Consider the following 9,844-nt stretch of genomic DNA (forward strand, 5'->3'; position numbering starts at 1 on the left):
CCACCCTCTGCCGGGCCTGCGGAGGGGAGGGCTCACAGACAGTCTCCGCCGCTCAGAACCCCCCACGCAAGGCTGCCAGGCGGTAGCGCTACTCTTGGGACAAGTCTGCTCTGTCCATTCATGGATACCATCCAGCACACCCCACGCCGCCTTCATTCTGACCTTGTGGACCCACCAGGCTCTTCACAGGGCTCAGGCAGATGGGAGGGGTCTCACTCGGGGTCCTGAAGAGTCTGAGTGTGGGGGCAGGAAGACGGGAGGTGGGCCTGGAAGGACCTCCCACTACTGAGAGGCCTTGGGGAAGCTTCTCTCTCTTTCAGGGCCACAGTTACTCCTCTGCAACAAGGCAAGACACTCTCAGCCCAGGAGGGAAAGTAAAGGTCCAAGGGAAAAACAAACCAGAGCCCGGCACTGGGTGCACTGCGGATGGCCACTGGCCCTTTGTGGTCAGAAGAAGCCCTGTCCCGCAAGAGGCTGGCAGGAGCACAGTCCTCCAGGGCTGCCAGCCTCTCCGCCATCCTTCAACAGACACCCCCTGAAGGCCTGCTATTCGCTCAGCTCTGTGTAAGCGTTGTGTACACTAAGAGGGATAAAGCAAGCTACTATCCCCAAAATGCCCGGTGGGAGAGGCAGACATGAAACAAATATTTATATAAATCAATACATAATTATAGCTATGAAGTACATTCTATGAAGGAAAATCACAGTGTCCTAGGAGGACCTCCAACAGGGAGTCCTAAGTCAGCCGTGAAGAGCTGGGAAGACATCATGAAGCTGCAGCAGCATCTGAGCTGATAGCCAATGGATGCTAATCAGATGGGGTTTGGGGGTGGTTGGAGGGTGTTGGAGAGGGGCCGTGGTAGAGAGGCTGTGATGTGCGAAGGTCCTGTGGCTAGAGGCGTGCGGCATTTATGAGGAACACAGAGCCTTTGTGTCTGGAGGGTAGAAATGAATAGTGAAGTGGTGAGCAATGAGGCTGGAGAGGTTGGCAGGGTTAAATCATGCAGGGCCCCGTGGGCACCAGTAAGGGTTTTCATCATTCGCTTAAAAGTAATGGGGAACCAATGAAGGGACTTAAACAAGGAAGTACACTATTAACTTTGTATGTTAAAGGGACGACTCTGAGGGCTCGCTTCGGCAGCACACACCCTGAAATGGGAACGACACAGAGACAATCAGCACGGCACTGGTGCAAGGATGACGTGCGGATTCGTGAGGCGTTCCATATTTTCCTGTTCTTAATCTTTTGCAATGTATTTTTTATCTTAGATATTTTATCTTTTTTGTATGTAAAAATTTCATTGAAACACCTTTCATACACTTTTGGTGAGATTGCAAATTGGGGCAGCCATTATGGAAAGCAGTATGGAGGTTCTTCAAAAAATTAAGAATAGAATTAGAATATGACCCAGAATTTCCATTTCTGGCTATCTACCTGAAGAAAAGAAATATTAATTCCAAAGGGTATATGCACCCATATGTTCATTGCAGCATTGTTTACAATAACTAAGATTTGGAAGTAGCCTAAATGTTTAGCGATAGATGAATGGGTAAATTAGATGAGGTATATATACACAATAGAATATTACTCAGCCATAAAAAGAATAAAATCTTGCATTTTTTACAAACTGGATGGGCCTTTAGAAGGTATTATGTTAAGTGAAGTGAGTCATACAAAGAAGGACAAATACTGTATGATTTCACTTACATGTGGAATCTAAAAAACTAAACAAGTGAACAAACAAAACAGAAACAGACTTCTGGATGCAGATTAAAAAAACCCATGGTTGCCAGAGGGGAAAAGGGTGAGTGGGGAAGGTGAAGGGGTATTAAGAGGTACAAATATCCAGTCATAATATAAATAAGTCACAGGGATATACTGTACAGAATAGAGAATATAATCAATAATATTGTAATAACCTTGTATGATGTCAGATGGCTACTAGGCTTGTTGTGATGATCACTTTGTTAGGTATGTAAGTGTTGAACAACTATGTTATACACCTGAAACTAATATAATATTGTATTTTAAGTGTATTTTAATAATAAAAAATAGAATAAATTAAAATAAAAAAAAAGAGAGATGACTCTGATACATAGATGTGCTTCAAAGTCAACCAAAGGAGGTGGAGCAGGGGGAGCAGAGGGCAAATGTTGATGGAATAGGAACAACTTTATGTTTGTGGTTACTGTACCTGGGTGATGGACACATGTGGGGTCCACCCAACTATAGTCTCCTCTTCTATATGTTTAAAATTTTCCAGAAGACAGATCAGTTAGGAGACTATATTTCCACAGAGAAATAATGTCTCAGACGCGATGGCAGTGATGATGGAGGGCCAGAGATGGATTCAGGATGTATGTTTCCAAATGGGACCAACCTGATTTGGTGATCAATTAGATATGGGGCATAAGGAAAAAATATCAAACTTTTTGATATTTTTTGATGACTGTTGATTTTTTGTTTAATCAGGTATGGTACCATTCTGTTTCACTGAGACAAAACAGAGAAAAATGTATTGGAAAAAGAAAAAGAACATCTTTGAAGGCAACAGTCGTGAGTTCAGTCTTGAACATGTGTGAGAAACATTTAAGGGGAGGTGTCAGACTATACAGGGATAAAAATCTCAGAAGAAAGGATGAGGCTGGAGGGATAACTTTCTGAGTTATTTGGCCCATGGAGATACAGAAGCTAGGAAGATACCCCAGGGAGAGTGGGTACATAAAAGAAGAGAAGCTATCAACAAGGATGTCAAGGCCAATTCGAAGAGGGAAAAATAGTGTTTTTCAGCAAATGTGCTGGAACAACTGGATATGCACAGGCAAAATAATTAAGTGGGACCCCTTTCTCACACCATACACAAACATTAGCTAAAAAATGTCAGAGCTAAAACTATTACGCTCTTAGAAGGAAACATAGATGTAAATCTCTGTGACCTTTGATTAGACAATGGTCTCTTAAGACATGACATAAAAACCACAAAAGAAACAGAAGAAAAAGTAGATAAACTGAACTTCATTACATTTAGAAGCTTTTGTGCTGCTGCTGCTGTCATGAAGAAAGTGAAAAGAGGCTCGGCGCTAACTGGGCCAGCATCGCGTCCTGGAGCTGCCACGGGAGCCAGGGCTCTAAAAGGACAAGATGATTATATTTACCTTTTCAAGGATTCAGCGCATCCAGTGAATTTTCTGGATGCATTTAAAACATTTTACTTGGATGGATTATTTACTGATATTACCCTTCAGAGTTCTTCAGGCATAATCTCCCACTGTCACCGAGCTGTTTTAGCTGCTTACAGCAATTCTTTTAAGGCAATGTTCACTGCTGACATGAAAGAAATTTTTTTATTATTCAAAGACACTTGTCTCCATTTTCCCACCACCACTTTCCCCTGCCCCACCCACTCTCACCTCCAGAAAGAAAAATTTAAAAATAAAATAAAAATCTCTGGCATCCACCAAAAAAAAAAAAAAAAAAAAGAAAAGAAAAGAAAAGAAAAGAAAAAAAGAAAGTGAAAAGAAAATGCACAGATGAGAGAAAATAATTGCAAATCAAATATCTGGTAAGAGACTGGTATCCAGAATATACAAAGAGTTCTTACAACCCTGAAGATATTATTCTAAGTGAAATAAGCAAGTCACAAAAAGACAAACACTGTATGATCCCACTTATATGAAGTATCTAGAGTAGTCAACTTCATAGAAGCAGGAAGTAGAATGGTGGTTGCTAGGGGCTGGGGGAGGGGAACACAAAGAATTATTTTAAGGGTGTAGAGTTTCAGCTTTACAAGATGAAACAGTTCTGGAAATGGATTACACAACAATATAAATATACTTGACACTTCTGAACTGTACCAATGAACACAGAAATGGTTAAGATAGTAGTTTTTATATTACGCATTTTTCTTAACCACAATTTAAAACTCTTTTTGAAAAGTTTTGAAGTTTTTTTGAAACTCTTAAAACTGAACAATAAAAAGACAAATAATCCAACTAAAATGGGAAAGTGTTTGAATAAACATTTTTCTAAAGAAGATATCAAAGGCCAATAAGCACATGAAAAGCTGCTCAACATTATTAATCATTGGGGAGATGCAAATCAAAACCACAATGAGATACTACTTCATACCCACTAGGAGACTATGATCAATATCAGTTGTTGGTGAGTATGTGGAGAAGTTGGAACCCTCATACATTGCTGGTGCAAGTGCTTCGGAGGACAATTTGGTGGTTCCTCAAATGGTTAAACACACAGTTACTGTATGACCCTGAAATTCCCCTCCTAAGTTTATACTCAAGAGAACTGAATACATGTCCACATAAAATTTTGTACAAGAATGCTCACAGCATTATAATTATTAGTAATTATAGCCCAAATACGTAAACCCCAATATCCATCGACCAATGAATAGATAAACAAAATGTGGTATGTCCACACAGTGGAATATTATTCAGCCATTAAAAAGAATGAAGTACTTGATACCTGCTACAACATGAATGAACCTTAAAAACATTACATTAAGTGAAAGAAGCTAGTCACAAAAGACCACATATTTTATGATTTCAGGTACATAAAACATCCAGACTTGGCAAATCCATAGAGACAGAGGTAGATTAGTAGCTGCCAGGGGGTGAAGGGAGGGGATCATGGGGATGTGGCGGATGGACATAGGGTTTCTTTTGGGGTTATAAAACTGTTCAGGAATCAGTGATAATGGTTGCACAACTTTGTGAATATACTAAAAGCCACTGCATTGTACATTTTAAAAGGGGGAATTTTATGGTATGTTAATTGTACAGTTGTCCTTCATTATACACAAGGGGGTTGGTTCCGTGCCCCCCCCTCCCAATTCCTGTGGATACAAAATACCAGGATGTTCAAGTCCCTTATAAAATGCTAGTGTACTGCATATCACATATATTGGCATATAGGCTACAGCAGGGTTCACCTACATATATCATCACTTCATTCACGGGGATTCAGTGTGGAATTTTCTGGAATCTGCCCCCCCCCCCCCCGCCCGCCAATATTTTTGATCCCTGGTTGATTGAATCCAGGGATGTGAAGCTGGAGCATATACACACAGCCAACGGTATCTCAGGAGGAGGGTAGAGAGAGAAGTCTGGGGCCTCAAGAAACGCAACACTTGCAGACTGTGGAGAAGGAAGAGGACTCCCTCAAGGAGCTTAGGAGAGATGAGTCCAAGGGGTAGAAAGAAAATCAGGTGTATAGGCTGTTGTGAAATCCCAAGGACTGTTTCAAAAAGGAGAAATGGGAAGGCAGTGCAAGTTTGCTGAGAGACCCAGGATGAGGAGACTGAAAGGCAGTCATAATCCAGACTAGGTGCTCAAGGCCTGCTCCCCCTTCTCCCTTCCCCGCCCGCGACTGCATTGCAGGGATGCGCAGTGAGGCCAGGCCTGTGGCCACAGGTGAGGATGCTGTTGAGCACACCTGAAAACTCGGGTCACCAGTTCAGCATCACACCAGCCCTTCATTCGACTTTCCTCCCAGTGAAACCATAGAGACCCTTCTCCCGGAACAGAGGGAGAAGCAATTGTCTGTGCCCTCCTGATTCCCTGCGGGGCGTGTCTGGGTCGGGAAGGAGAAGGTACTGTTCGTGCCCTCAGCCTCGCTGCCCGGCCTACCCTTCCCCAGCCATCCGCCCCTTACGCTAATCCACGCCGCCGCCGCCGCCGCCGCTGCCGGCTGAGTAGCCCTCAAACCACAAGTCCATTTTGTGCGCCAACAGAGCAGCCACACCCGGAATTCCAGCACGGCACTTCGCCCTCCCGCTAGTCGCGGGGGCGGGGTGGGGAGCGGGGGACAGGGGATCCTCAGGCGTGAGAGTGAAACCTGGGGCAGCCTGGAGGCGCGGTAGGGGATGCGTCCTGCGCCCGTACCTCCTGGCCTCCATGCAAAGGGAGCCCGCGCCCCATCCGGGAACCCCTCTTGGGTGGGTGCCCAGCACCAAACCCGGCAGCGGCCCGGATTTGAGGCGCCCCAAGCAGGCGCGGCTCTGCTGCCCCAAGCAGTTGCTCTAGCTAAGGGCTCAGATTCCTGAGCAATGACCTATAATGGTTCTGAGGATCTTGCTGCGACCTTTTCCTCCACGGAGAACCCCAGATTGTACAAACGATGAAAGCCCCCTAAGAATGCCTGCTCTTGCCCGATTGTTCAACATTGTTCTGGAGGTTGTAGTCATTGCACAAAGACAAGAAAAAGAAATAAAAGGTTTATATACTAAAAAGATGCTTATTATTTGAAAGATGGTAGGATAAACTACCTGGAGGACATACAATCAATTGAATAAAACATAAGAAAGTGGTTTGGATATTCTTATATTTGGGCACTGCTCTAGGCAAAGCTGTGATTGGAACAGAAACATAATGAACTCTTGGGGAATTTATTATTTGGTACAAGATCAACATAAAAATCAGTAGTTTCTCTGTAGACCTGCAATAAACAGTTGTAAAACATTTGGGTGAATGACACATATAAGATACCCAAAAATAAACATTTAAAATGTAAAAAAAAGATGAGGAAACCACAGACATTTTTAAAATGACATAAAAGGCGACTTGAATAAATGGAGAGAGAAATTGTTCTTTAGTGGAAGGATTCAAAATTTTAAAGGAGCAAATTTATACCCAGTTTAAAAAAAATAAAAAAGCCCTCACCTGAGTACATGCTTACTGAATTTAGAGAGAAGGGAAGGGAGGGAGAAAGAGAGGGAGGGAAACATCCATGTGAGAGAGAAACATGGATTGGCTGCTTTTCATAGGTGCCCCAACCAGGAATGAAACTGCAACACAGGCATGTGCCCTGACTGTGGATCGAACCAGCAACTTTTTGCTGCATGGGCCAGCGCTCAGTCCACTGAGCCCCACCAGCAAGGGCTGACCTTCACAAGTTATTAAAGCACTCCAGTCCTAGATTATGACCAAGCATTTCTGGACCAATAAAAATGTACAGTTGTGGTGGAGAGAAAGGAGGAACCAGTTTGCCCTGCAGAGGCTTATTTTCTGGGAAACATCAGCTTCCTTCAGGCATCTGTGTGGTAACAGGCAGTTCCTCCTTGGGGAGGCAATTCCTTCCGAAGTACACAGAAAGCTCCATGCCCATGGGCTTCTGCCCTCCCCCTTCTCCTTCTTTTCCTACCTCAGTAAACAGCTGGGGAGTTCATCAAAGCTTCAAACGTTGGTGATAACAGGTGGTGACAGATCAATGCCCTGCAGCCCAGGTGAATAGCAGCATAGTGGCCAAGATGGACTTCATGCCAAAGAATGATTTTCACTCCTCAGAAAAGGAGAAAAACAAACGATTTTCTGGTGTCCAGATGCAGACACCGGACACCAAAGCGGAATGCTTAACTGTTCTCGAATTCACAGGCTTTCCATAGGTAGTCATAGCAAAGGAGAAATGGTGTAAAGGAAAAAAAAAATACCTTCAGAAATTGAGGAGAAACATGCTAGGAAGCAGAATCACTGAATGGCTGCATGGAGAAGGGCTTTAGGGGTCTACAGTCCAATCGCCTTACCTGGTAGGAGAGGAGACACCCTTTACCCTCTTTCCCCGCAACTCTTAAAGTTTGTGCTCTGAAAGCAGCTGGACTTCAGAGCCACCTGGAGGTGTGCATAGGACAAAGTAGGCCCAGAGAAAAGACCTGACTTGTCTTCAAGTCACAGCAAAATAGGAACAGCATTAGGCTGAGAACTTACTTTTGACCCCCTGGACAGGGCTCTTTACACTGGTCTGATAAATACGGTAGGTGGTGTTCAAGGACCACAGCCACAGCTTAATCAGGTTAAGGACTGGGTGGAACCACCCGAGCAGGGAGGTGGGAAAGCTTCAGAGAGGCTGGCTGCCATAAAGCTATATTGAGTACTGCTCACCTCAGCCTCAGGGGGCATCCTATGTGGATGAATTGGCACACAGTTTTTCTGGCCTGCATTAAGGCTTTGAGGACTTGCCTAAGTTAATTTTTTTTAAATTATTTTGAAATTCGAAAGCAACAAGGCATGGATAGGGCCTGAGCTTTCCCCTCTAGGCCATTCAGAACATTCTCTCAAAGGCAAGTCGGGAAGGAGAGCTTTGATTTGTCTCCAGCAGAAACTTTCCTGGGAACTCAGTGCCAGGCTCTGTCAGCTTCACCCTCAAGACCGCCCATTTGCTCCAGAGATGCTCACTGCTTTACTAGCCTGGTCAAACTGCCACCTCACACCTGAGCGTGTCTGCCAGCATGGACTGGACTGAACTGTGATCAGAGCCCTGTGGAGGGGGCATACTGGCCCCCACCGCCACTGCAGAATGGGAGGAGCACCCTCTATCTACCTCTCCCTGCAACTCCAGAAGTATTTGCTCTGACGAAGCCGAACCCTAGAGCCAGCTGGAGGTGTACATGGAGCAAAGACATCACAGATGGTCAGGATACTCTCTTTCTCTAGGAGCTCAATTTCGGAAAGGATGGCACTTTTAAACAATTACGGGGCTGGGGCAGCAAAAGGCAGGGCAGCTGCACAGGGCCCCACCATCCTCTTTGAGGACAGGACAGAGGGAGCCCTGAAGCACTCCCATAGCTCTAAATACCTGCATGGGGTGGCACAGAACTCACATTCATGCCTCCGGTCCCAGTGCTAGAGGACTAGGGGTGCCAGGCACCCCTCCTGAGCTCAGACTGTGGCACCTGGGACCTGAACAAGGGCAGGAACTCACAGCCTCATCCACTGGTTCTGTCTTCCCCAAATAATCCCACACCCCAAGGTCCCAAGACCTCAGGAGGCAGAGGCCACAATTCTTAATGTCACCTGAAAGACCACCTGCAGCCTGCCCCTGCTCCCTTGCCCCTCCACCAGCTGCAAGAACTTTTCTTCCTCTCAGGGAGACTTTGGATCAGATCTCTAGGCTGAGAGACCGGCCCCAGCCCGCCCGACCGGGACAGGCCTGACGCACGGGTGCGGCTCAGTCATGCCAGGACAGCTCCACGTTGCCTCCCGGGCATCCGCAGGGTGCTACAATTGCAGACCTGGTTGGGGCGGGAAGGGGGGGGGGGTGGTGCAGACAGGCTGACACCCCCATCAAGGGGGCAGCAGGGAAGCGCCAGCCTTTCGGCGGGGAGCAGTCGGGGCTGGGTGGGGGTCGACGGGGCTGGGGAATGAGTGAATGAATGAACGAACGAATGAATGCGTGTATGAATTAATAGCGATGTTGGCAGAGGGTGGTGGTGGTGGACTAAAGGAGGCGTCCCAAAGAGGGTGGCCTCCGTCGCCCTGGTGCTGCCCAGAGGTCCCTCATCCCCACGTCCGGACCCCTCTCGTGGAGCGCAGACACCCGGGACTATGTGCCCCGGTGCGAATAGCCCCCAGCTCTCGAGGCACCAGGACCGCGCGGCGCAGCTCTGGAGCGGAGCCCGCATTCTGGCTGCCGAGCCCGCATTCTGGCTGCCGGGAAGTGTCTGCCCTTCGGGCAGAAGGCACCCAGACGCAAGGTGCCCTGCCCCACCCCTCGAGGCAGCCTCTGGGGCCCCAAGCCCGGCTTGAGGACTGCAGCCCCTTACCTGCCGGCCTCGGCAGCCTGGTCCCTGCTTAGAACGATTGTCGCGGAGCCTCCCGTGAGAGCCGGAGGCCCTAGCTGCCAGACCGCGCACCGACCCGCCCCCGCCCGCCTCCGCCCGCCTCCTCCCACCCATTGGCTGCTTGCATGGGACTGGTCCTGCCCATTGGCCAGTCCTTCCCCTCTCCAGACTCAAGCGCCGCACAGATCCTACGACTCCTTCTTGGGTCTGCACCTCCTGCCCCTCACGGTGAGGGCCTTGGGTCGCCTCCATGTTCTTCCTCAACCTTCCCA

At 47.1% G+C, this 9,844-nt stretch overlaps 1 protein-coding gene and 1 non-coding gene across 2 annotated transcripts in view; one reads left to right on the plus strand and one right to left on the minus strand.

Annotated features, from left to right (window-relative positions):
* Positions 1 to 9,624, minus strand: part of GRAMD2A (GRAM domain containing 2A) — a 28,612-nt gene extending 18,988 nt beyond the window's left edge. Inside the window, exons 1-4 of the mRNA XM_054562486.1 lie at positions 9,555 to 9,624; positions 7,160 to 7,297; positions 3,240 to 3,322; positions 3,024 to 3,129 (exon numbers count right to left, since the gene is read on the minus strand). The gene's annotated coding sequence lies outside the window, so the exon portion shown is untranslated. The remainder of the gene's footprint in view (positions 1 to 3,023; positions 3,130 to 3,239; positions 3,323 to 7,159; positions 7,298 to 9,554) is intronic.
* Positions 1,126 to 1,232, plus strand: LOC129064372 (U6 spliceosomal RNA). Its single transcript, XR_008528447.1, has one exon. It is a non-coding gene; the product is annotated as a U6 spliceosomal RNA (small nuclear RNA).
* Positions 9,625 to 9,844: the final 220 nt, after the last annotated feature.

This window comes from Pteronotus mesoamericanus, unplaced genomic scaffold (assembly GCF_021234165.1).
Source record: "Pteronotus mesoamericanus isolate MK-2021 breed Mesoamerican mustached bat unplaced genomic scaffold, CSHL_Meso_final contig_100, whole genome shotgun sequence".
In the NCBI taxonomy this organism is placed as follows: domain Eukaryota; kingdom Metazoa; phylum Chordata; class Mammalia; order Chiroptera; family Mormoopidae; genus Pteronotus; species Pteronotus mesoamericanus.